A 22,227-nucleotide genomic window follows, 5' to 3' on the forward strand; every position below is an offset into this window, starting at 1 on the left:
GAAAGCCCTGACCTAAATCTCTACTCTTCTTTTATAATGCTTTCATTTTGACCTTACTACTGCTGAAAGTCAACCAAACTCATTCATCACTGTCCCTCCCCCCAATCTCCATTAACATTATCCTGTTATCCAGGTTTTTAACATACACTCAAGAGATTGTCAACATAAATGGACTAAACCTTTACATGGAACTTCTTTACCCCCACATGGGACATTTTCAAGAATAGGAGCTTTCAGATGAATTAACAATGTAGATAAATTTGTTACCAACACTAGAATCTCATTCTAAAATATTTTCTACAGCTCAAAACATGGCATAAGGCAGATTCCTAGTTGTCTTGAAGATTCTGAGATTGTCCTTAAGAGCAGTGTTATGAGAGGATATGAGGCACAATCTCAGTCACCCCAAGAGTTAATTTAAATGGAGAAAATGAGATGGTTTCCCAAAACACTGGAATTGATTTTTCCCTGAGTCTCTCCATAGTTGTAGATTCTGATAATCACAGAATATAGAGAAGGAAGAAACTTGGTGTTCCTTCTAACTGCCTCATTTCACAAACCAAGAAATTGAGGAGAAGAGACATGAGGTCATTAAAGTCATCCAGTTACTTAGTTGCTTACTTCGACTAGGGTGGTTTCAGAAAGGATGCAGAAAAGTACAAGTATTTGAGAGCTACTTAGGGACTGTATTAATCAACACTGTAATAATCAGCTCTGTGTCCTTGGGTGCTGCGACAGCTGGGGGTCCACTGCCGCAGCTGAGAAATAAAGTGTGAGGAAGAAACAAAAACTGAGGGAGTCCATCGCCACTAGACCTGCCTTATAAGAAATGTCAAAAAGAGCTCTCCTGTCTGAAATGAAAAGGCAAAGGATACAAAGCTTTAAACAAGTTGATAAATAGATAAAATCAGAAAACTGCAACTCTGTATCAGAACATGTTAGTAAACAATTATGATGCAAAGGTTAAAGGGAAAGAAAGCATTAAAAATAACATTAACCATTCCAATTTGGTAACAAATTCACAATACAGAAGGAAATAATTTTGACAACAAAAATAGCAAGGGAAGAAGAAAAGGACAGAACTTGCCTAGTCAAATGAAGCAAAAATGCTATCAGCAGAAAAAGAACTATCTCATCTGTGAGACCTTTTATACAAACCTCATGGTAACCACAAAACAAAAATTAAGGCAGAGTCACGAAACATAAAAAAAGAGGAAACTGAAAAACACATCACCAAAAACCGTCAAGCTGAAATTGTAGTGAGAAACACAAGGAAAAAGAAACAAAGGAAATATAGAGCAACCATAAAACAAAAGATAAAATGGCAATAATAAGTCCCTATATATCCATAATCATCCTAAATGTAAATGGATTGAATGCACCAATGAAAAGACAGAGAGGCTGGACAGGTTAAGAAAAAGACCCAAAAATGTGCTGCCTCCAGGAGACCCATCTCAGCTCTAAAGAAAAACATAGGCTCAGAGTGAAGGGGTGGAAGATGATACTCCAACCAAATGACAACCAAAAGAAAGTGAGTGTAGCCATAATTCTATCAGACAAAATAGACTTCAAGCCAAAAAAGACAGGAGACAAAGATGGGCATTATATAATGATAAAGGGGATAATCCATCAAGAAGACATAACATTTATTAATATATATGCACCTAACGTAGAAGCACCAAAGTCTATAAAACAACTATTAACAGATCTAAAGGGAGAAACTGACAGCAACACCATAAGAGTAGGGAACTTTAATACCCCACTTACATCAACGGATAGGTCTTCTAGAGAGAAAAATCAACAAAGAAACGTTGACCTTAAATGAAACACTAGACCAGATGAATTGAACAGATACATATATAATATTCAATCCAAAAGCAGCAGGATATACATTTTCTCTCAAGTACACATGAAACATTCTCAAAGATACACTGTTTGTTGGGAAACAAAACAACTCCCAATAAACTTAAGAAGACTGAAAAGATATCAAGCATCTTTTCCAACCACAATGGTATGAAACTAGAAATCAACCACAAGGAGAAAGCTGGAAAAGTCACAAATATGTGGAGCCTAAACAACGTGCTATTCATTAACTATTGGAACAACAACAAAATTAAAGGAGAAATGGAAAAATATCTGGAGACAAATGAAAAGGAAAATACAGTGTACCAAAATCTATTGGATACAGCAAAAGCAGTTCTAAGAGGGAAGTTCCTAGCAACACAGGCCTACCTTGAGAAACAGGAAAAATCTCAAATAAACAATCTAACAATACATCCAAAACAATCAGAAAAATGAAGTGCCCAAAGTCAGGAGAGCAAAGGAACTACTAGAAATCAGAGCTGAAATAAATGACATGGAGAGTAAAAAGAAAATAGAAAAGATCAGCGAAACTAAGAGCTAGTTCTTTGAAAATATAAACAAAATTGACAAACCTTTAGGTAGAATAAGACAAAAAGAGAGAAGCCTCAAATAAATAAAATCAGAAAGAGAAGAAATCACAAGCAATATAACAGAAATACAAAGGATTACAACAGTATTCTTTATCAATGTTATAAACTACATTAACAAAATGAAGAATAAAAATCACATGATCATCTCAACAGATGCAGAGAAAGCATTTGACAAGATTCACCACATATTTATGATAATAACTCTCAATAAAATAATTATAGAAGGAAAGTACCTCAACATAATAAAGGCCATATATGACAAACCAACAGCTAACATTATACTCAATGGTGTAAACTGATAGCTATCCCTCTAAGAGCAGGAACAAGACAAGGATGCCCACACTCACCCTTCTTAGTCCTAGCCAGAGCAATCAAGTAAGAAAAATAAATAAAACATATTCAAACTGGAAAGGAAGAAGTAAAACTGTCACTACTTGTGGATGATGAGATTTTACATATAGAAAACGCTAAAGAATCCATCAAAAAACTAAAAACAAACTAGCAGAAATAAAAAATCAAGAATACAATCCTATTTACAATCACAACAAAAAGAATTAAGTGGGTAGGAATAAATTTAACCAATGAGGTGAAAGACCTATACACTGAAGACTATAAGACATTGTTGAAAGAAATTAAAGACATAAAGAAATAGAAGGATATTCTGTGCTCATGGATTAGAAGAATTAACATAGTGAAAAAGTCCATATTACCTAAAGCAATCTACAGATTCAATGTAATCCCTATCAAAACCCCAATGACATTTTTCACAGAAATAGAAGAATTCTAAAATTTATTGGAAACAACAAAAGTCCCCAAAGATCCACAGCACTCCAGAGAAAAAAGAACAAAGCTGGAGGCATCACATTCCCTAATTTCAAAGTATACTACAAAGCTGTATTAATCAAAACAGCACGATACTGGCAGAAAAGCAGACACAGATCAATGGAACAGAATTGATAGCCAAGAAATAAACCCATACATTTAGGAACAGCCAATTTTCAACAAAGGAGCTAAGAACATACAATGGAGAAGGGAAAGTCTCTTCAATAAACACTGTTGGGAAAACGGACAGCCGCACACAAAAGAATGAAAGTAGACCATTATCTTACACCATGCACAAAAATTAACTCAAAATGGATTAAAGACTTGAATGTAAGACCTGAAACCATAAAACTCCAAAGAAGAAAACGTAGGCAGTAAGCTCTTTGCTATCATTCTTAGCAGTATGTTTTTGAATATGTCTCCTCAGGAAAGGGAAACAAAAGAAAAAATAAGCTAATGGGACTACATCAAACTAAAAAGTGTCTGTATGGCAAAGGAAACATCAATAAAATGAAAAGACAACCTAGCAATTGGAAGAACATATCTGCAAATCATTTATCCAATAAGGGGTTGCTATCCAAAATATATGAAGAACTCAACAACAAAAGAACAAACTTAGTCAAGAAATGGGCAGAGGATTTGAACAGACATTTTCCCAAAGATATACAGATGGCCAACAGGCACATGAAAAGATGTTCAACATCACTAATTATTAGAGAAATACAAATCAAAACCACAATGAGATATCACCTCATGCCCATCAGAATGGCTATTATTAAAAGGCAAGAAATAAGAAGTGTTGGAGAGGGGCCAGTGCCATGGCCGAGTGGTTAAGTTCGTGTGCGCTACTTCAGCAGCCCAGGGTTTTGCCGGTTTGGACCCTGGGCCTGGACATGGCACCACTCATCAAGCTATGCTGAGGTGGCATCCCACACAGCACAGCCAGAAGGACATACAACTAGAATATACAACTATGTACTGGGAGGGTTTGGGGAGAACAAGAAGGAAAAAAAGATAGACAACAGATGTTAGCTCAGGTGCCAATCTTTACAAAGAAAACAGAAGTGTTGGAGAGGATGGGAGAAAAGGGAGCCCTCATACACTGCTGGTGCGAATGTAAATTGGTGCAGCCACTGTGGAAAACAGTACAGAGATTCGTCAAAAACTTAAAAATAGAATGACCAGGCATGACATCAGCATCATGGCAGAGTGAGCTCTTCCCTTAGACTCTCCTCCCTAAGAAACAATGAAAAGGACATTCATAAACCAACAGAGGACAGGCACACAACACAAAAGACATCTGAGAGACCCATGCAGCCATATGTCTGAAGGTGGAGGTGCTGGACCCCCCAGGAGGAAGAAGGAGGAAGTAAGGGGATCTCCTCTCCCTCCCCAGCAATGACCTAGGGCACAGGACCATGCACAGCTCTGAGAAAAGAGGGGCCTGGGGGGGAGACTCTGTGGGAATGCCTTCGCTCTCCAAGTTCCCTCACATCCCATAGGAAAGCTCCACAGAGGAGGCTAAGCTATTGTGGGGTTGTCTTCATGAAGCCAGCATGCCAGGAGGACAGACAGCGAGGGCAAAGAGAGAACACCCACCGGATGGCACATGCAAAAGAAGTGCCCCTCCCCCTGCTGGGCTCACAAGCTCAGGCAGTCAGCCAGAGCAAGGGACCCCATCTAGAGTGCCCGTGCATACATTAGCAAAGCAGCAGCTACAAGCAGGCAATCGCAGATGGGTCCTGTCAGCATAGATTCCAAAGGACAAGCACAGACACCAGGGATCACAGCAGGCTCAGAATACACAGCTCCTGAACCTCCTCCAGTGGTGGCAGGTGGAATCTGAAACCAGATACTATCTATGTGAAGGCACAAACCAACCCCATCAAATAGTATGAAGAAATATATTAATAGTCCAGACCAGAAGGAAAATGAAAAGCACCTAGAAATCAATCCTGAAGGCACACAAATTTACAATGTAAACGACAGAGAACTCAAAATAGCTAACATTAAAAAACTCAACGAGTTACAAGAAAATTCAGATAGTTCAATTAAATCAGGAATAAAATTAATAAACAGAGGGAATACTTCACAAAAGAGATTGACCCTATAAAGAGAAACCAATCAGAAATGTTGGAGATGAAAAACACAATGAGATAAAGAAAAATCTGGATACCCTGAATTACAGAGCTGACGTTATGGAAGACGGAATTAGCAATCTGGAGGACCGAAATATAGAAAGGCTTCAGATGGAGGAGGAGAGAGAATTGAGACTAAAAAGAAACGAAGAAATTCTCTGAGAAATATCTGATTCAATTAGGAAATGCAACATAAAAACTATGGGTATTATAGAGGGAGAAGGGAGGGAGAAAGGAGCAGAAAGTCTGTTCAAACCTGGGAAAGGAGCTGGAATTACAAGTAAAAGATGCTAACAGAACTTCTGATTACATCAATGTAAAAAGACCTACTCCAAGGCACAGAGTAGTAAAACTGGCAAAAGTCAGTGACAAAGAAGAAATATTTTTAATGGCAGCAAGGCAGAAGAAAATAACTTACAAAGACCATATCAAACTTTCAGGAGATTTCTCAGCAGAATCTTTACAGGCTACGAGAAGGTAGAATGAGATATTCAAAATTCTGAAAGACAAAAACCTTCAGCCAAGAATACTCTATCCAGGGAAAAATATCCTACCTATATGGTGGAGAAATAAAAACTTTCCCACATAAACGAAAGCTGAGGTAGTTCATCGCCACAAGACACCCCAAACAGGAAATGCTCAAGAAGACCTTCATACCTGAAAAAGAAAAAAAAGAGTTCACAAAGCCTTGAGCAAGGAGATAAATAGGCAGCCAAAGTCAGAAAATTGCAGCTCTCTACCAGAACAGGTTAGCAAAAACTTAATTATGACCTTAAAAATAAAGGGAAGGAAAACATCAAAAATAACTATAATCTTGTGATTTTAACCACAAAATCACAACACAAAACAGAATATGTTATGACCAACAAATCAGAGGAAGAGGAAAAGGATGGAACTGGCTTAGACCAAGGAAATAAGAGGCTATCAGAAAATGGTATAGCTCATCTATGAGATTTTTTATACAAACCTGATGGTAACCACTAAACAAATAATCAGAACAGAGACACAAATGATACAAAAAAAAGAAAACTGAGGGGCTGTCCCAGTGGCATAATGGTTAAGTTCTCATGCTCTGCTTCAGCCACCCAGGGTTTGCAGCTTCAGGTCCCAGGCACAGACCTATGCATCTCTCATCAAGCCCTGCTGTGCTGGCATCCCACATACAAAAAACAGAGGAAGATTGCCACAGATGTTAGCTCAGCAACAATCTTCCTCAAGCTAAAAGAGAGGAAGATTGCTTACAGATGTTAGCTCAGGGTCAGTCTTCCTCACACACAAAAAAGAGAAAACTGAGAAAACCATCATAGAGAACTACCAAACTGAACTGGCAGTCCAAAATACACAAGACAAGAAACAAGGGAAATACAGAACTGGAAAACAAGTGATAAAATGGCAGCATTAAGCCCTTGTATATAAATAATCACTCTAAATGTAAATAGATTGGATTCTCCAATCAAAAGACAGAGTTGTGGGATGGATTGAAAAACAAGACTCATCAATATGCTGCCTTCAGGAAACACTCTTAGCTCTAAAGGCAAACACAGGCTCAGAGTGAAGGGACGGAAGATGATACTCTAAGCTAATGGCAAACAAAAGAAAGCAGTTATTGCAATACTTACATCAGACACTGTAGACTTCAAGATAAAAAAGGCAATGAGAGACAAAGAGGGGCAGTATATAATGATAAAAGGGACACTCCAACAAGAAGACATAACACTTATAAATATACGTGTACCCAACAAAGGAGTACCAAAGTACATAAAGCAACTATTAACAGACCTAAAAAGAGATATTAACAACAACATAATAATAGTAGGGGGCCCCAACACTCTACTTACATCGATGGATAGATCATCCAGACAGAAAATTAACAAGGAAATAGTGGAATTAAATGAAAAACTAGACGAGATGGACTTAATAGATATATATGGAACATTCTATCCAAAAACAGCAGAATACATATTCTTCTCAAGTGCACATGGAGCATTCAAAGGACAGACCATATGTTTTGAAACAAGACAGGCCTTGATAAATTTAAGAAGATTGAAATCACATCAAGCATCTTTTCTGACGAAAATGCTAGGAGACTAGAAATCAGCTACAGGAGAAAAGCTGGGAAGTGACAAATATGTGGAGACTACACAACATGCTACTGAACAACCAATGGATCATTGAAGAAATTAAAAGAGAAATCAAAAAATATCTGGAGACAAATGAAAATGAAAATACACCACACCAACTCATATGGGATGCAGAAAAAGTGGTCCTATGAGGGAAATTCATAGCAATACAGGCCCAGCTTAAAAAACAAGAAAGATCTCACATAAGCAATCTTAAAATACAGTTAGAAAATGAACCAACAAAGCCCAAAGTCAGCTGAAGGAGGGAAATAATAAAAATCAGAGCAGAAATAAATGAAATTGAAACCAAAAAAGAAAAAAGAATAGTAGAAAAGATCAGTGAAACAAAGAACTGGTTCTTTGAGAAGATATGCAAAATTGACAAACCCTTAGCCTGACTCTCTAAGAAAAAAAGAGAGAAGGCTCAAATAAATAAAATTAGAAATGAAAGAGGAGAAATTACAACAGATACCACAGAAATATAAAGGATTATAAGAGAATACTATGAAAAACTATATAGCAACAAACTGGACAATCTAGAAGAAACAGATAAATTCTAAGACTCATACAACTTTCCAAAACTGAATCAAGAAGAAACACAGAATCTGAATAGCCCAATCACAAGTAAAGAGATTGAAACAGGTAGCTTAGTGGGAAACTACTTACCCTGACAAAGTTACCCACTCAAAGCTAACAGCCAACATCACAATTAATAGTAAAACACGGTATATTTTTCCTCAAGACTGACTTGATTTCTACTATTTCTACTTCTCCTTTTCCTTTAATGCATGGATCCTGCTAAACCTTATAAATCCATTACAACATAAAGTGGGGAATGAATAAAGAGCTCACCTGAGGGATGTTCACTTTCTGTGGCTCCTGGGCGAGTACAGAGGACTGTGGTTCAGCTGAGGGGACAGAGAGAAGACAGGGGTCCTGAGATTTAGCTGTCTTACAGCTCTTAGATTCACCTCCTCAAATCTCAGCACCCCAGTTGGGGATCATCCTCCCCATGGGCACAGGGCCCTCTGGGCCTTGAAAAGGCACAAGAAGGATCATGGACAGGCAGCAACACCTCTCTTTGTGTGATTCTGAAATGACCATGGAGCTGAAATCTGCAGTTTTTTACTGAGTGAACATAAACTTTACTCGATTGATTTAACAATAACGCATGTGTCCTTCTGAATAACAGAAAGAAATAAAAACAACCGATTAGTTGAATTAAAGTACGCCAAGCGACAAGACACTATTCCTTCATTAAAGTTAACTTAGCAGAAAAATACTCAGTATGCATCATTTATCTATTTTTCTCAGTAATATTATTTAACCCCTGGTATACACAATCCACGGAAAGCCTAGTAAAAGAGATGGGAGGATTTAAGGCAGGAATTTTTAATTGTTCATTTCAGCTGGGAAGTATTTCTCAAAAGGCCCTTTTGATAGATGCTTTTGGTAACTTACCTGTGAGAGAGTGAACTGTCACAAACTGCGTTTCCCTGGACAAGTCACTGAAATTTTCAGGCCCAATGTCTTTAAATCTTTCAAAAGAGTTAGAAGTAGGTGACCTTGGAAAACTCTTCACAGATCATCATTCTTGGATCCTGTGACGTCAGGATAACGTCACTAATGTCACATGTGGTGGTGGACATGTGTGACAGCAGCGCATCTGTAAATAGCGGGGGCCATTTAAGGGGACTGGAGACAGAACTTCCTCCCTCTGCCTGGTTGTCCCTTACCCCCAGACCTTGCCCTCACAGCTCTCCAACAAAGCAGCCTTTCCTAAGCAGCCTGCCCCTGGGCCACCCCAGCTCACCTGTACTTCCCAGGGACAGCCCAAATGCCCCACTGTCACACAGTGTGGTGGCTCCTGAAGGTGGCATCATCATCAAGTCTGGTTCATTCTGGGCAGGGGGATCAAGACCTGCTTCTGATCTTGCAAATCTAGCATCTGCTCCTTTCTGGGCTCTTGTCTCTGCTCTGAAGCTCTGGAGAGAGGTCTAAGGTCAGAGGGGCGCTCTCTTCCAGGTAAGACTCCCTCACAGAGGCCCCCTGCTTCCTGCCTCACAAGGGCTGGTTTGTTTCAAGGCAACTGGGACATGGATCTGAGAAATAAATTCATTTTAGGGGCAAAAAGCCTGACTCTTGGAATTCATTATAACATTAGACTTCAAGGACAGAAAGCCTGACAATGCAGAGGGGGCCAGGCACCTCTGTCTGACCCAAGGGACCTGAAGAGACACTAGAAATCCCAGGATACATGTGACACACGGTGGGATTCCATCCACATCCTTTCCTTTACATCCCTGGGGACGCAGGGACATGCCATGTTCCTAAGTGCTGTGAAGGCTGTAATGCCATCATTGTGTGTGTGACATCAGACAAAGCCTGAGACTGAAGCGAAGCACACCTGCCCTCGAATCCAAATTCCCTGGCTGGGAGCTCCTGACTCGAGCACATCGGGCCACCGACCCGAGCCTCGGTTTCCGGTGAAGTGGTTGTCAGGGTACATTAAACTATCCAGTAAAAAAACAAAGCGTCCTCTAACTATAAGAGCAGTTGTCACTTACTTAAGGCTTCCTACCTGGCACTTGTCTAAAATAGTGATCTATGTTTCCAAACGCCGCCGTGAAACAATCATTATTAATAGTTATAGATGAGAACCCTGACTCTCGCCCAGGTTCCTTCTGTCGCCCCTGCTTACAGGTGACAGAGCTGGCACTGACCGGGCCTGTAGTGCTCCAGAGCTTGGGCTCCACCGCAGACCCACGGTCACCGTCCGCCTGATAAACGCACTCCTCCCTCCCGCACCCACCGCCGCCGACACGGCTTCTCTCCGGTCGGGCTGCAGGCGGGCTGGTCACACGATCCTCGAGCACCCCGGACCGCCCCGAACACCTGCGCCCCGGGAGCCCGAGGGCCGGGGTCTCCCCCATCGGCCTTACCCGATCTGACGGCCCGCCCGGGTTTATACACCGCCGCGGGGGGCGACGAGGTCCCAGACACTTCCTGCTCCCATCCCCAAGCACAGGCACACCCTTCCCAGCTAGTCCCTCGCCCTAGGTGCGCACCCTGCATTTTCCGAGCACACCCCAAAGTTCCCCAACGGTTCTCTGGAGTCCTGAGAAGACAAACGAGGAGGCTACGGCTGCACATGCGCAGAAGGAGCGTGGCGTCCCCTTCCCAGAGTCCAGGCCGTGAACCTCACCAATTTAAAACTACATTTCCCATAGGCCTCCGCGTCTACATTTCAAGTCACTCTTGGCCTTTCCGCGAAAGCGGGAGGACGATGTTCTTAAATCACTCCTGCCCAGGGTCCTCCGAGCCCGAAGAGGTTAAGGGTTAAGCCTGAACTCTGCTGTCAAATGCAAAGAGTAATCCGCTATTGGCTCCCGATTAAAATAGCATTTTTTTCATAAGTCATTTGGAGGTAATTGGGGAAATTTGAATACGGATTGGATATGGAAAATATTAAAATATTACTTAGATGGTGTGAAAAAAATTTGGAGTTATGTAGGAAAATTGACTTTGTAAAAAGAAAAAGACATGACGACTGAAGTAGTTAAATTATATAGCTGTAAAATTATAATTTTACAATTTTTCAACCTGGGACCTCCACCCTGTTCCTTTACAGCCGCCGGACCCACCAACCCCTGAGCCCCATCCTGGCGCGCCTGGGGCCCAGTGTGCAGACTCTACTGAGGGTCTGCACAGGTGCTCCAGGGGTGGATGTTTATAGGAAATCTGTTGGGTTTTATACATTAACATTGCTTCTTGCTAAATCCTCTTATTGTTTCATAAATTTTTGTGTTAAATATCTTGGATTGCCATGCACATAACGACAAGTTTGCTTGCTTTTTGCTGACGTTTATAATTCTTTGTCATTCTTTAGCAAATTACAGATAAAAGCACAAGAATGCTGGTTAAACTATATTAAATCAATCATAATAGACTTTAACATAAAGATCACGAAGGAGAGAAAGTGGTCACAACATATGTCATTTAACAAACATTTATTGAAAACTGACTGTACAGTCGACATCATTCTAGGTGCTGGGATAGCAACATCAAATAAAAGAGAGTAAATTCCCTACCGCCATGGAGTTTATGATCAGGGTTGTTGTGGGGCCTATTAGTCAGGGTCCCCTCAAGAAACAGGTGTCAGTTGTCAAGAAACCATGGGACACTTGAGGAGAGTCTAATAAAATAGGGTTCTAAAAATGTGGGTAGGGTTAGTGAAGCATCCTGTAACTAGTGTTGGTAGAGAGTTATTATCACCCCCAGGGCTGTAGTGAGAGTAGGTAACACTATCAGAACTTAGCACAAAAGGCCATCCTTACGAGAGCTGTGGTCTTAGGAAGAGAAATATTGTGAATGCCCATTACATGGCTCAGCACGGAGAGCCAAAGGAATAAATACCCAACACTTCACTTGTTCTCTTCCCTCTGATATCCTATCCTCTGTTAAGCATTTATAAACCCCATTCAATACCTATTCTTAGAATTCCATCCACATATGTCTCTTCTAGACCTTTTTGTCACCAATTTTCCAGTCTTATTCTTGTTTAGCCCCCTACTACCTGTCAACTCACTGAGCTACTGGACATAAATCAGTATAAATTGAAACTCAAGTACATGTCAGTTCTTCACAAAGTGAACTAAATATACCTCCTTAAACTCTACCCACTGGGAAGATTTTTTTCACCACATGTTTCAGAACCACCCCTAAGTGAGACTGTAATTGTAGCAGCCATAATTTCCAATGATGCCACCATACACTGTAAACCCAGTTTGAAGGAGAGTTGATGGGTATGTGGCCACAGGTCTCCCTTGGGGACTTTTGGGAAATGTTTAATTGTATATTCTTGTGACCAAGTTATGAGGAATTTTGTCAAAGGGACCCAGCCTTCCCTTTAGTCAAAGCCTCCTGTCTATAAAGTAGGATATATCAAGGATTTAGAAAGAGAATCTGAATCCCTGTTGTGGTGATTTGTGTTCATTTTCTGCCCACAAGATCCAGAATTTCACATGTATATAGATATATATCTCAAGAAGCATCAAGGTAGAATACCCATCTATTTCATTTCAATGAACTTCATGATCAAAGAGCCACCACCACTTATCCCTTCATGTCACCACAAAAGATGGCTGCACATGAGAAACACTCTAAGAGTTTTAAAAAACATTTGTCAGTATCCCATTAGAGAAAATACATATTTCATTGCTTTGAAATGCAACATGGGCTGCTCCTGAGTCCACAGGGAGTATACTCATATTGATTAATTTGAGCCTATCCAAACATAATTCATCCTTCCTAATCTAATATGGTAAGATCCACCCGCTTATATGCTACCTAGTTTCTGCTTTATTGGGCAAGATCTTGAGTTACTTTTGTGTTTTTGGTTTTTTAATTTCTGGATTTCTTGCAATTTTACTCTGAACATAGCTGTTTTTTTATTCCCATTATGGGCCCGGACCCAGTAAGGCAGTTCGGACAGGGCCTGAGGATAGTGCGTATCTCCTTCAGGGGTAACTTATACTAGGATCACCCCTTAGGATTTGGAGAGAGAGAGAGAGAAGTGAGAGAGACACTGTCAGAATTCAGTTACTCTTCACTTCTTTTTCTAAGCTCCTCAAAGCAGTGACTTTTAGTATACCTTAAAGGCCTTAAAATTGCAGAGAGTGTGGCAGGTACAACAAACTTGAACTGTCTAATAAGCCTCAAAGCTGTGCAGAGGCAAGTGTACACCTGCCAGGCAAAGTGCACAGAGTATAGAATATCTGTTCTGACCAAGTAGTAGTATATGTTTGACCATATCCTTCTCCTCTGATAATAACTTTGGGCTTCCTAGATGCTCGGTAAATCCATGTAAGTGAAGGAATACAATTTCTTCACCTTAATCTTGACCTCACACTGAGTCCATCCTAGCAGTAATTGGGGGAGGTGTACTTACCTGGCATTCACCCTCATATGGGTAGTGATCATTTTATAAAATACTGAGGAACATAATGTCCCTCTTGAAGATATTCTTGTATTCAAACCTTATCTGAGTGAGTAATTGAGGCAATCTATTGAGAGCCCCAGTATATTGGATCACTTTTCAAACTGTTCAGACACCTCCATCTGGGAACTGTTTCTCTCTATGCCTGTCAATATTAGACTAGTTTTATCTTTTTAGGGTTTCATGCAAAAGGAATCATACAGTGTATTTTTGTGTGGCTTTTTTTTTTCACTCAGGATAATGATTTTGAGATTCATCCTATAGTTGAATACCAGCAATGAAGGAACAGCCTCACACAGGGAGAAACAACTGCTTATGAAATCAAGGGAGATTCATTGTGCCCAATGAGTTCAGCTATAACTGAATCCAAATACATGTAATCATTCCAATTTCCAGGTTCCTAGACTTTCCCAGTAAATGTCCCAAATCCCATCTAATACACCTCCTCAAATTGTGGATCTAATAGTTGTAATTTTTTTAAGAAATAATGTCCAAAACTTCCCAAAGTTGATGAAACAATGTTAATTTACACATCCAAGAAGCTTACTGAACTCCAAGTAGGATAAATACAAAGATATAGTTTTACCTAGACACATCATAGTCAAACTGTTGGAAGCCACACACAAAGAGAAAATCTTAAAAGAAGAAAGAGAAAAACAACTGAACATGTACAGGAGAGCATCAACATAAATAATATCTAACTGCTCATCAGAGAAAATAGACCCTAGAAGGCAGAGAAATGGCATATTCAAAATACTGAAAGAAAAAATGGTAAAGAAGAATTTTTTTATCCAGCAAGACTATCCACTAATTATAAAGGTAAAATAAGGACATTTTTAAATTTAAAAAGACTGGAAGAATTTCTTGATATCAGAACTGAATTGTGAGAAATACTAAAGGAAATTCTTTGGGCTGGAAGAAAATGACATCAGACAGTACCTCGAATCAGCTGGAAGAAATTAAGAGAGCCAGAAGTAATAAATTTCTGGGTTTAAAAAAAGAATCTATAAATATATTTTCTCATTTCTTCTGTTAAATTCTTTAAAAAACATGAGATTGTACAAAGAAATAATTGTAACATTGTAGTATTGGTTTTGTAACATATATAGATATAATATATATAAAAATAATAGCACAAGAGGGGAAAGTAATAGAGTTACATTGGAGGAAACATTCTATATTTCATAGGAATTAAGTTAATATTCGTTTGAAATAGAACATAGTCAGTTAAAATGCATATTGGAATCCCTAGCACAGACACTAGGAAAATAGCTCAAAAACAGTAAAAAATATTCAATAGAGGAATTAAAATGATATACTGAAAGATTTATTTAGCACAAAAGAAGTTAATAAAGGAAGGACAGAGAACAAAAAAGCCTGAAGACATAGAAAACAAATAGCAAAATGGCAAATGTAACTCTGATCCTATCAATAACTGCACTAAATGTGAATGGTCTAAAAAAACAATTAGAAGACAGAGATTGGGAAAATGAATAATAAAGCAAGATCCAACTATATGTGATCTACAAAAGACACACTTAGATTCAAAGACAAACAGAAGTTGAAACTAGAAGGATGGAAAAGACATATCATACAAATAGTTACCAAAAGATTGCTAGAGGGTTGTATTAATACTGGACAATGTAGATTTTAAAACAAGAAATATTATTAGAAGCAAAGAGGGACATATCCAAATGACAAAATGTCAATACATCAGAAAGATATAAAAATTACCAATGCTTACGAATGTAACAACAGAGCTTCAAGATACATGAAGTAAAATTTGACAGAAATGAAAGGAGAAAGAGACAATTCAACAACAATACTTGGAAATTTCAACTGCCTCCTGTCCATAATGGATTAAAAAGAGGAAAGACAATCAGCAAGGTTATAAAAGACTTGAACAGCACTATCAACCAAATTAAATTAAGTGACGTGTATAGATCACTGCACTCAATGACTACAAAATACACCTTCTTTTCAATAGCACATGGAACATGCTCCAGGATAGACCGTGTACTCAGCCATAAAATAAATTCAACAGATTTAGTAAGAATGAAATAATATAAAATATGTTCTCCAACCACAATGGAATGTGAGCTATCAAGAATGGAATATATCTGGGATATCCACAAACATTTGGAACTTAAATGACACCCATCTGAATAACACATGAGTCAAAGAATAAATTGGGAACAAAATTTGAAAGTACTTTGAAGTGAATGAAAATTTAAAAATAGAATATCAAAGTCTATGGGATGTGCCTAAAGCAGTACTTAGAGAGAAATTTATAGTATTAAACACCTATAGTGGAAGACAGGAAAGTCTCAAATCAATAATTTAAGTTCCTACCCTAAGAAAGGAAAGAAAGGAAAATAAACCAAACTGAAAACAAGCAAAAGAAAGGAAATACAAAAGATTAGAACACATGTCTGTGAAATACAAAACACAAAGATCAATAAAACCAGAAATTGGCTGTTTACCAGATAAAGTTGACAATCCCTTAGCTAGCATCCCCAAGGAAGAGAGAAGATAGAATTTACCAAAATCAGAAATTATAAAGGGCCACCCACAGAGAAATTAAAGGATTATAAGAGAATATTATGAACAACTTTATGACACAAATTAGACAATTTATAAGATATTGGCAAATTCTTAGATCCAAATTTCCAAAACTGACTCAAAGAGAAATAGAAAATCTCCATAGATCTGTAACAAACAAGAAAATTAAATTAGTAATTAAAACCCTTTCAGGGAAGAAAAGCCCAGATTCGGATGACTCAACTGGTGAATTCCATTGACTATTAATGGAGAAAATAATCCCAATCTCCCACCATCTATTTCAGAAAATATCGAAGGAGAGAGCTGGTCTCACATCATTCTATTAGGCCAGAGTTACCTTGATTTCAATGGCAAGTGAAGACATCACATGCAAAGACAAGACCACTATCCCTCATGAATATAAATGAAAAATCCTTAACGATGTGTTAGTGAGCGATGTCACCAAGATGGGGCAGTAGGAGATCTTAGCCTCTGTCCTCCCAGAAAGATCAACAATTAGACTGCTACCTACCCATGATCAAAAAGAGTTCTGGGAGAGCTCTAAAGCCCTCTTAAGAAACTTTAGCAACATAGCAGAACAAAAAATGTGAGAATAACCACACATAAAGAGAAAGAAGAACAGCTTCATTTTGCCTGCATCACCCCATCCTTTAAGCTGGCATTACTCAGTGCTAAGAGGGAACTCCTCAGCTAGAAAGAACTCTCCTTTCAGGGAAAGAGAGAGCAGAGTGAACGACCAGTGTCCCAGCCTTTCAGGGCACACATGAAGTACCCACTTTGGTTTCCCCCCACCCAGAGACTGGCAAAGCAGAGAGATATACAGATGGCTAGGGACAGGGAAGAAGAGCAGGGTTTACCAATATCGGGCACACAGCAGTAAAGACCACAGTTGTGTGACCTGTTCTATAGATAACCCCAACGTGGAAGGGCAAGGGGAACAGTGCACTAAGAGAGATACACAGCTCTGTGGGAGCAGGGGAGGAGCAGTCTCTGAACACGTTCCAGGAAAGGGGTCACCTTCCATGCCAAGATGAACTTTCATGAATAAAGATTTAAGTGAGGACAGATTGAGAAGAGTGAAGAGGGGAATGGGGTGTCGACCAAATTTCATCCACCTGCAATTTTACCTACTCAAATTTTATCTACCACGGCAAGAAGTTAGCATCTAATATTTTAAAATTACTTTTAAATACAAGTATTTGTACTAGTTATATAAATGGAGGTAAACACAAGAACAGCTATGATAGAAATGGCTCAAGTGGTTTCCATGGGGAATGGAACTGGGGGGATAGAAAGGACTGGGGTTGTGAGGTTGGGGAGGGCCTGTCACGGTCCTTTATAAAGCCTTCAGTACTATTTGATTTTAAAGGCACAAGTATGGATTCCTTAGATAAATATTAATTTTTAAGTGAGCTTTAAAGAATGAGTAAGGTTTCTACAAGGAGAAACTTGTAGTTTCTCAGTTTACTTTTCCTGCCACTCTAGTGCCTATGACCACAGGGCATGGGAAAGCCCTGGCCCTGGCTTCAGAGTGGCTGTGGCTTCACGGGAACATGGATGATCTGTCCCTGTGGTACCACAGCATCACGTCTGCCTGCGATCCTGCTCTAAACCAGCAGCCTCTGTTACTGCCAGAATCCCAGCATCATCCCCCCTGGCAGTTCTTCATGCCAGGCCCCACCCACTGGACCAGACTCCTGAAATGCTGAAATGGACCTGAATCCCTACTTTCTCCATCCCTAGTTCAGCCTCCTCTTTTTATACGTGGCCCACGTCAGCCTCTGGACAGCATCCACGATGCACTAATGGTCTCCCACCAGAACTCATTTGTACATTTCTGCCTGTTCCTCCTTCACCCGCTCTCTTCCTGCAGAATGGCTTGGCTGCTCCTTGGAGCTCCTGCAGGATCGATGTATCAGTTAGAGCAGCTCTAAGGAAACATCTGGTGAGGGGGAAACAGGACTCACTCGAGGCAATTACCAGACGTAGGAGGTACTGCCGATTTCCACAACCAAATAATGCACTGCACCAAGGTCCAAGGTAGGAAAGGGCAGAGATCCTAGAGCCAGGCTGCTGAGGTTGGAATCCCTATAACACCACTTACTAGCTGTGTGATTTGGGGCTCTTGATTGAACCTCTCTCTGTCTCAATTTTCTAATCTGTAAAATGGGGCTACTAATGGATCATGGAGGATCCAAGCCGAAGATACTGAAACTGGTTAAGAGGTTCTTGCATTAATCCAGACAAAAGACAATAAGGGTCTGAACTGAGGCAGTGACAGGGAGGATGAAGCTGAGGAGACCGAATTAGAAAGTTATTTCAGAGGCTGAATGGCACAATTTGGTACCAAGTGACCATGGGGGATCAGGCACGAGAAGAAGAGGACAGGTAGGAGGAGAGAGAAACCATTTAAGCGTAGCTCCTAATTTTTTTTATGAGGGTAGCTGAGTAAATGTGGATGCTATTAACATTGACAGTTCACAAAAGAGACTCATATTTGCTGTGTGTGTGGCAGGGAGGGGCATATTCCAGAGAGTTCTGTTGTAATGATGACATATCTCCTTTCATTTTCATCACCACACTGTGGTTCCGATCCTCAGATGACGAAAGTGTGTCTGCAGCCTGACATTTGTTACCTCACTTAATCCTCACATGAGCCCCATGAGGTAAACGTGCTGCTATTATCTCTGTGATGTAACAGGGTACTTGAGTCTCAGGGAGGTAAAGCAACTTGCCCAAGATCACACAGCACCTTGGCTGGGATTTAAATCCAAGAGGATTGGACTCCTTGAGCTATCAGCCTTCCAGTATTGCACACTGCCTCTCAAATACACTCTTCCAGAGAGGCGTCCTAGATATTTTCATCTGTGCAGTCCTCCTGCATGAAATAGTTCAGATTCTTCTACCTAATTTTCATTTGAAACTCTCCTTGTATACTCTAGAATTTGTCCCAGCTGGTGAAAAGGTGTTTTACCATATTATATATTTGTCACAACTGCTCTATAAACCTGCATGTGTGCACTGTGTTGGCACGGTGTGGTTTCTGTGTCTAATTACAGTGTTGAAAGCTACTACATGCACAGATAGATATGTATATAGAGATTAGGAACACAGAGCGGTTCCCCTTTCACATAAAAGTGCATGTGCTGTAGAGGAAGAATAGCATATTTTTAACTCTTGAGCACTATTTGCTTAGCTGATAGCTAAGTGAAATGAGGGGGTGTTAGAAAGCTGTGAATAATGTTCAATATGAATATTATAGGTTACCTGGGAAAAAGGGGTTTTACAGTATAAAATGATACTGCCAAAATCCAGCAAAAGGCTTAAAAGTCCAAACCACTCTAAACATTGATTTGACTCAATCGTACAAGTTAGAACATTCCATTTCCCCAGAAAGAAGTCATTCCTGAGGAAAACTGTGCAAATGAAATGTAAGAAGGAGAGAGAAGAAAAAGTAAGATTGCAGATCCACAATGAACAGCGTCCACTTTCATCTTTTGGGAAATTTATTTCTACCCCTCAAAAAAAGAGAGCCACAAATAATGGTTTTCCCGATGAAACCACCCCAGCTGGATCATGCTAAAAAGCTTTCAGGAGGGAAGCAGTAAGTAAATTCAACTGTTCAGAGGCATTTGGGTGTCATCCTAAAGCAGCAGCCCCAGTAATTGCTGTGCCATCAACAACTAAAAGGATCCAGACTATTAGATGTAGACAACAGAGAAATAATGGATGCTAAAGAGGTCGGAAACAGAAATGATGGCATTCACACACTACATAGCTTCAAAGCGGATGAGGGGAAAATGGAGGCTCCATTTTCTAACTACTGAACTATTAAAACACACACACACACACACACACACACACACACACAGACTGATAAATGCCAGTATCAGTTTTATCACGTAGGTGGTTAAACAGTCACTTTCTTCTTCAATATTTTGAAATATACAAGGACTTTGGTCTTCTACTAATTTCAGAGTTGAAGAGGCAGGACGGCTTCCTTCTCTGCCAACGTGCAGACTGGGAAGATGTGATGCTGGGGCACCAAAGGTTCCAGAACCTTGGAGGCAGGATGCTGGAACATAAGGAAGGCAGGGATGCACAAAATGTCTATCCGTGAGCTTAAAGAATTTTTGGATAAGAAACAGTTCTGCTTCTCCAGCCAAGCTTTCGCTACTTGCCAAGAACATTATACTTCGGTAGCCCAGTGATTCTTGCAGTAAGGACCTACGAAGTCTGCTTACATCAGAATCAGCTGCATCCCTTGTTGAAATGCAGACGCCCAGGCCCCAACCTACTGAAGCAGAATCTCTTGAGGTGGGGCAAGGATTCTCATGCCACTGTCCTTGAGACTTAGCATGGTAATTAATGTGACCAGATGTCGTGGTTTGACTGGGACAATCCGAAATTCCGAGATCTTCGAAGTATTATGATATAGACTAGGGGTCCACAAACTACAGCCCATGGACCGAATTTGGCTGCCATTTGTTTTTGTAAATGGGTTTTAATTGGAACACAGTCATGTTCGTTCATTTTTGTCTTTGGCTGTTTTGACCCTACAACAGCAAAGGTGGATAGTTGCCACAGAGACTGTATGGCAGGCAAAGTCTAAAATATTTACTATCTGGCACTTTACAAAAAAAGCTGGTTCACTCCCAATGTAGACCAAAGGTTTTCAACCATTTCTGCACATCAAAATCATGTAGGGATTTTTATAACACCACTTCCCCAGACCTAGTCCCAGAGTTTCTGAATCAATTGTCCTGGGGTAGGACTGGATATAGCTATCATTTAAAAGCCTGTTCAGGTGATTCTAATGCGTGGCCAGGAAGAGGCCAATTGCTCTAAGGGAGACTGCACATACTTTGGAACCAGGCTGAAAAGACTCTGCTCCATAATCCCTCCCTTCATAATCCGGCTGAGTGTCCTTGGACAGCCAGTGTAACTTGCGTGAGTCTCAACTGCTTTATCTGTAAAACAGAGCTACCAATAGTCACTTTGTTGGGCGAGGTATTAGGAAGATGAGAGACAATATAAGCACACCTCCCGAGACAGGGCTTAGCATCCTGTGAGACTAAATAAATGGTACTGGCAGTGATGAGGAGGATGATAATGATGATAACCATGATAGAGGGTAATGCCTATGGCTTCAATAATGCAATTGGATATACATTCATTAAGCACTGTCTGTGTGCTCTGGAAGGGGAAACCTTGATAAATAAGATGTGATGACCACCTGAAGGAGCTCACAGTCAAGTAAAACAAACAGGCACATAAGATAGTGACAGCAAGAGAAAAGAAAAACGGGCCAAGAAGATGGAAAAACGAGTCACAAAAGAGAAACTAAATTCTAATAAATATAGACAAACATGTAAACTTCAGCAATAATCAGGGAAATGAAAAACAAAACTCGAATGAGACATTTTCTCCCAGCAAATAGGCAAATATTAAAAATATCCCACCTTCATAGAAGCATAATTTTTACAGGCTTTTTTTTTTTTTAAAGATTTTATTTTTTCCTTTTTCTCCCCAAAGCCCCCCGGTACATAGTTGTGTATTCTTCGTTGTGGGTTCCTCCAGTTGTGGCATGTGGGACGCCGCCCCAGCGTGGTCCGACGAGCAGTGCCATGTCCACGCCCAGGACTCGAACCGACGAAACACTGGGTCGCCTGCAGCAGAGCGCGCGAACCCAACCACTCGGCCACGGGGCCAGCCCCTTTACAGGCTTTTTAAAGGGTGAATTGGCAGGTTAAAATCTGCACACTTTTCAAATCCTCTATTTCCCTTCTAGGTATGTAGTCTGGAGAAACACATATGCTCTAACAGACCTGTGTAGGAACTTTCACTGTGGCATGGCTGCAGCAATGTGAACCATCTAAATACCCATAAGATGGGGAATGGCCAACTAAATCTTCATGCCTCCATTCTATCTAATTCAATGCTAAAGTATTTTTTAAAGTGATTTAAATGCATACAGGTACAAAACGGACAATCACACAAAGTACTCTGTGTCAAAGATGCAAATCATAGAAAATGCCAGAACATAGGTATAATAAAGCACACACATGCACACTCAAAAGCAAAACTTTACTTTTTTATCCATGTATGTGTATGTAAATTCCCAGACAAGATTA

At 40.0% G+C, this 22,227-nt stretch overlaps 1 protein-coding gene across 50 annotated transcripts in view; it reads right to left on the reverse strand.

Moving 5' to 3' along the window:
* LOC138922933 (heparan sulfate glucosamine 3-O-sulfotransferase 4-like) overlaps positions 1–10,738 on the reverse strand; it is a 94,581-nt gene extending 83,843 nt beyond the window's left edge. For 26 of the 50 annotated variants that reach the window (XR_011436062.1, XR_011436063.1, XR_011436069.1 and 23 more), the window contains exons 1-3: positions 10,602–10,730; positions 8,995–9,199; positions 8,386–8,441 (exon numbers count right to left, since the gene is read on the reverse strand). The gene's annotated coding sequence lies outside the window, so the exon portion shown is untranslated. Of the gene's footprint in view, positions 1–5,967; positions 6,071–8,385; positions 8,442–8,994; positions 9,200–9,346; positions 9,519–10,475 lie in introns of all 50 variants that reach the window. The other 24 variants (XR_011436076.1, XR_011436072.1, XM_070259377.1 and 21 more) reach the window with 9 other exon arrangements.
* Between the last annotated feature and the right edge of the window lie 11,489 nt (positions 10,739–22,227).

Source organism: Equus caballus, unplaced genomic scaffold, assembly GCF_041296265.1.
Source record: "Equus caballus isolate H_3958 breed thoroughbred unplaced genomic scaffold, TB-T2T haplotype1-0000019, whole genome shotgun sequence".
NCBI classification, from domain to species: Eukaryota; Metazoa; Chordata; class Mammalia; order Perissodactyla; family Equidae; genus Equus; species Equus caballus.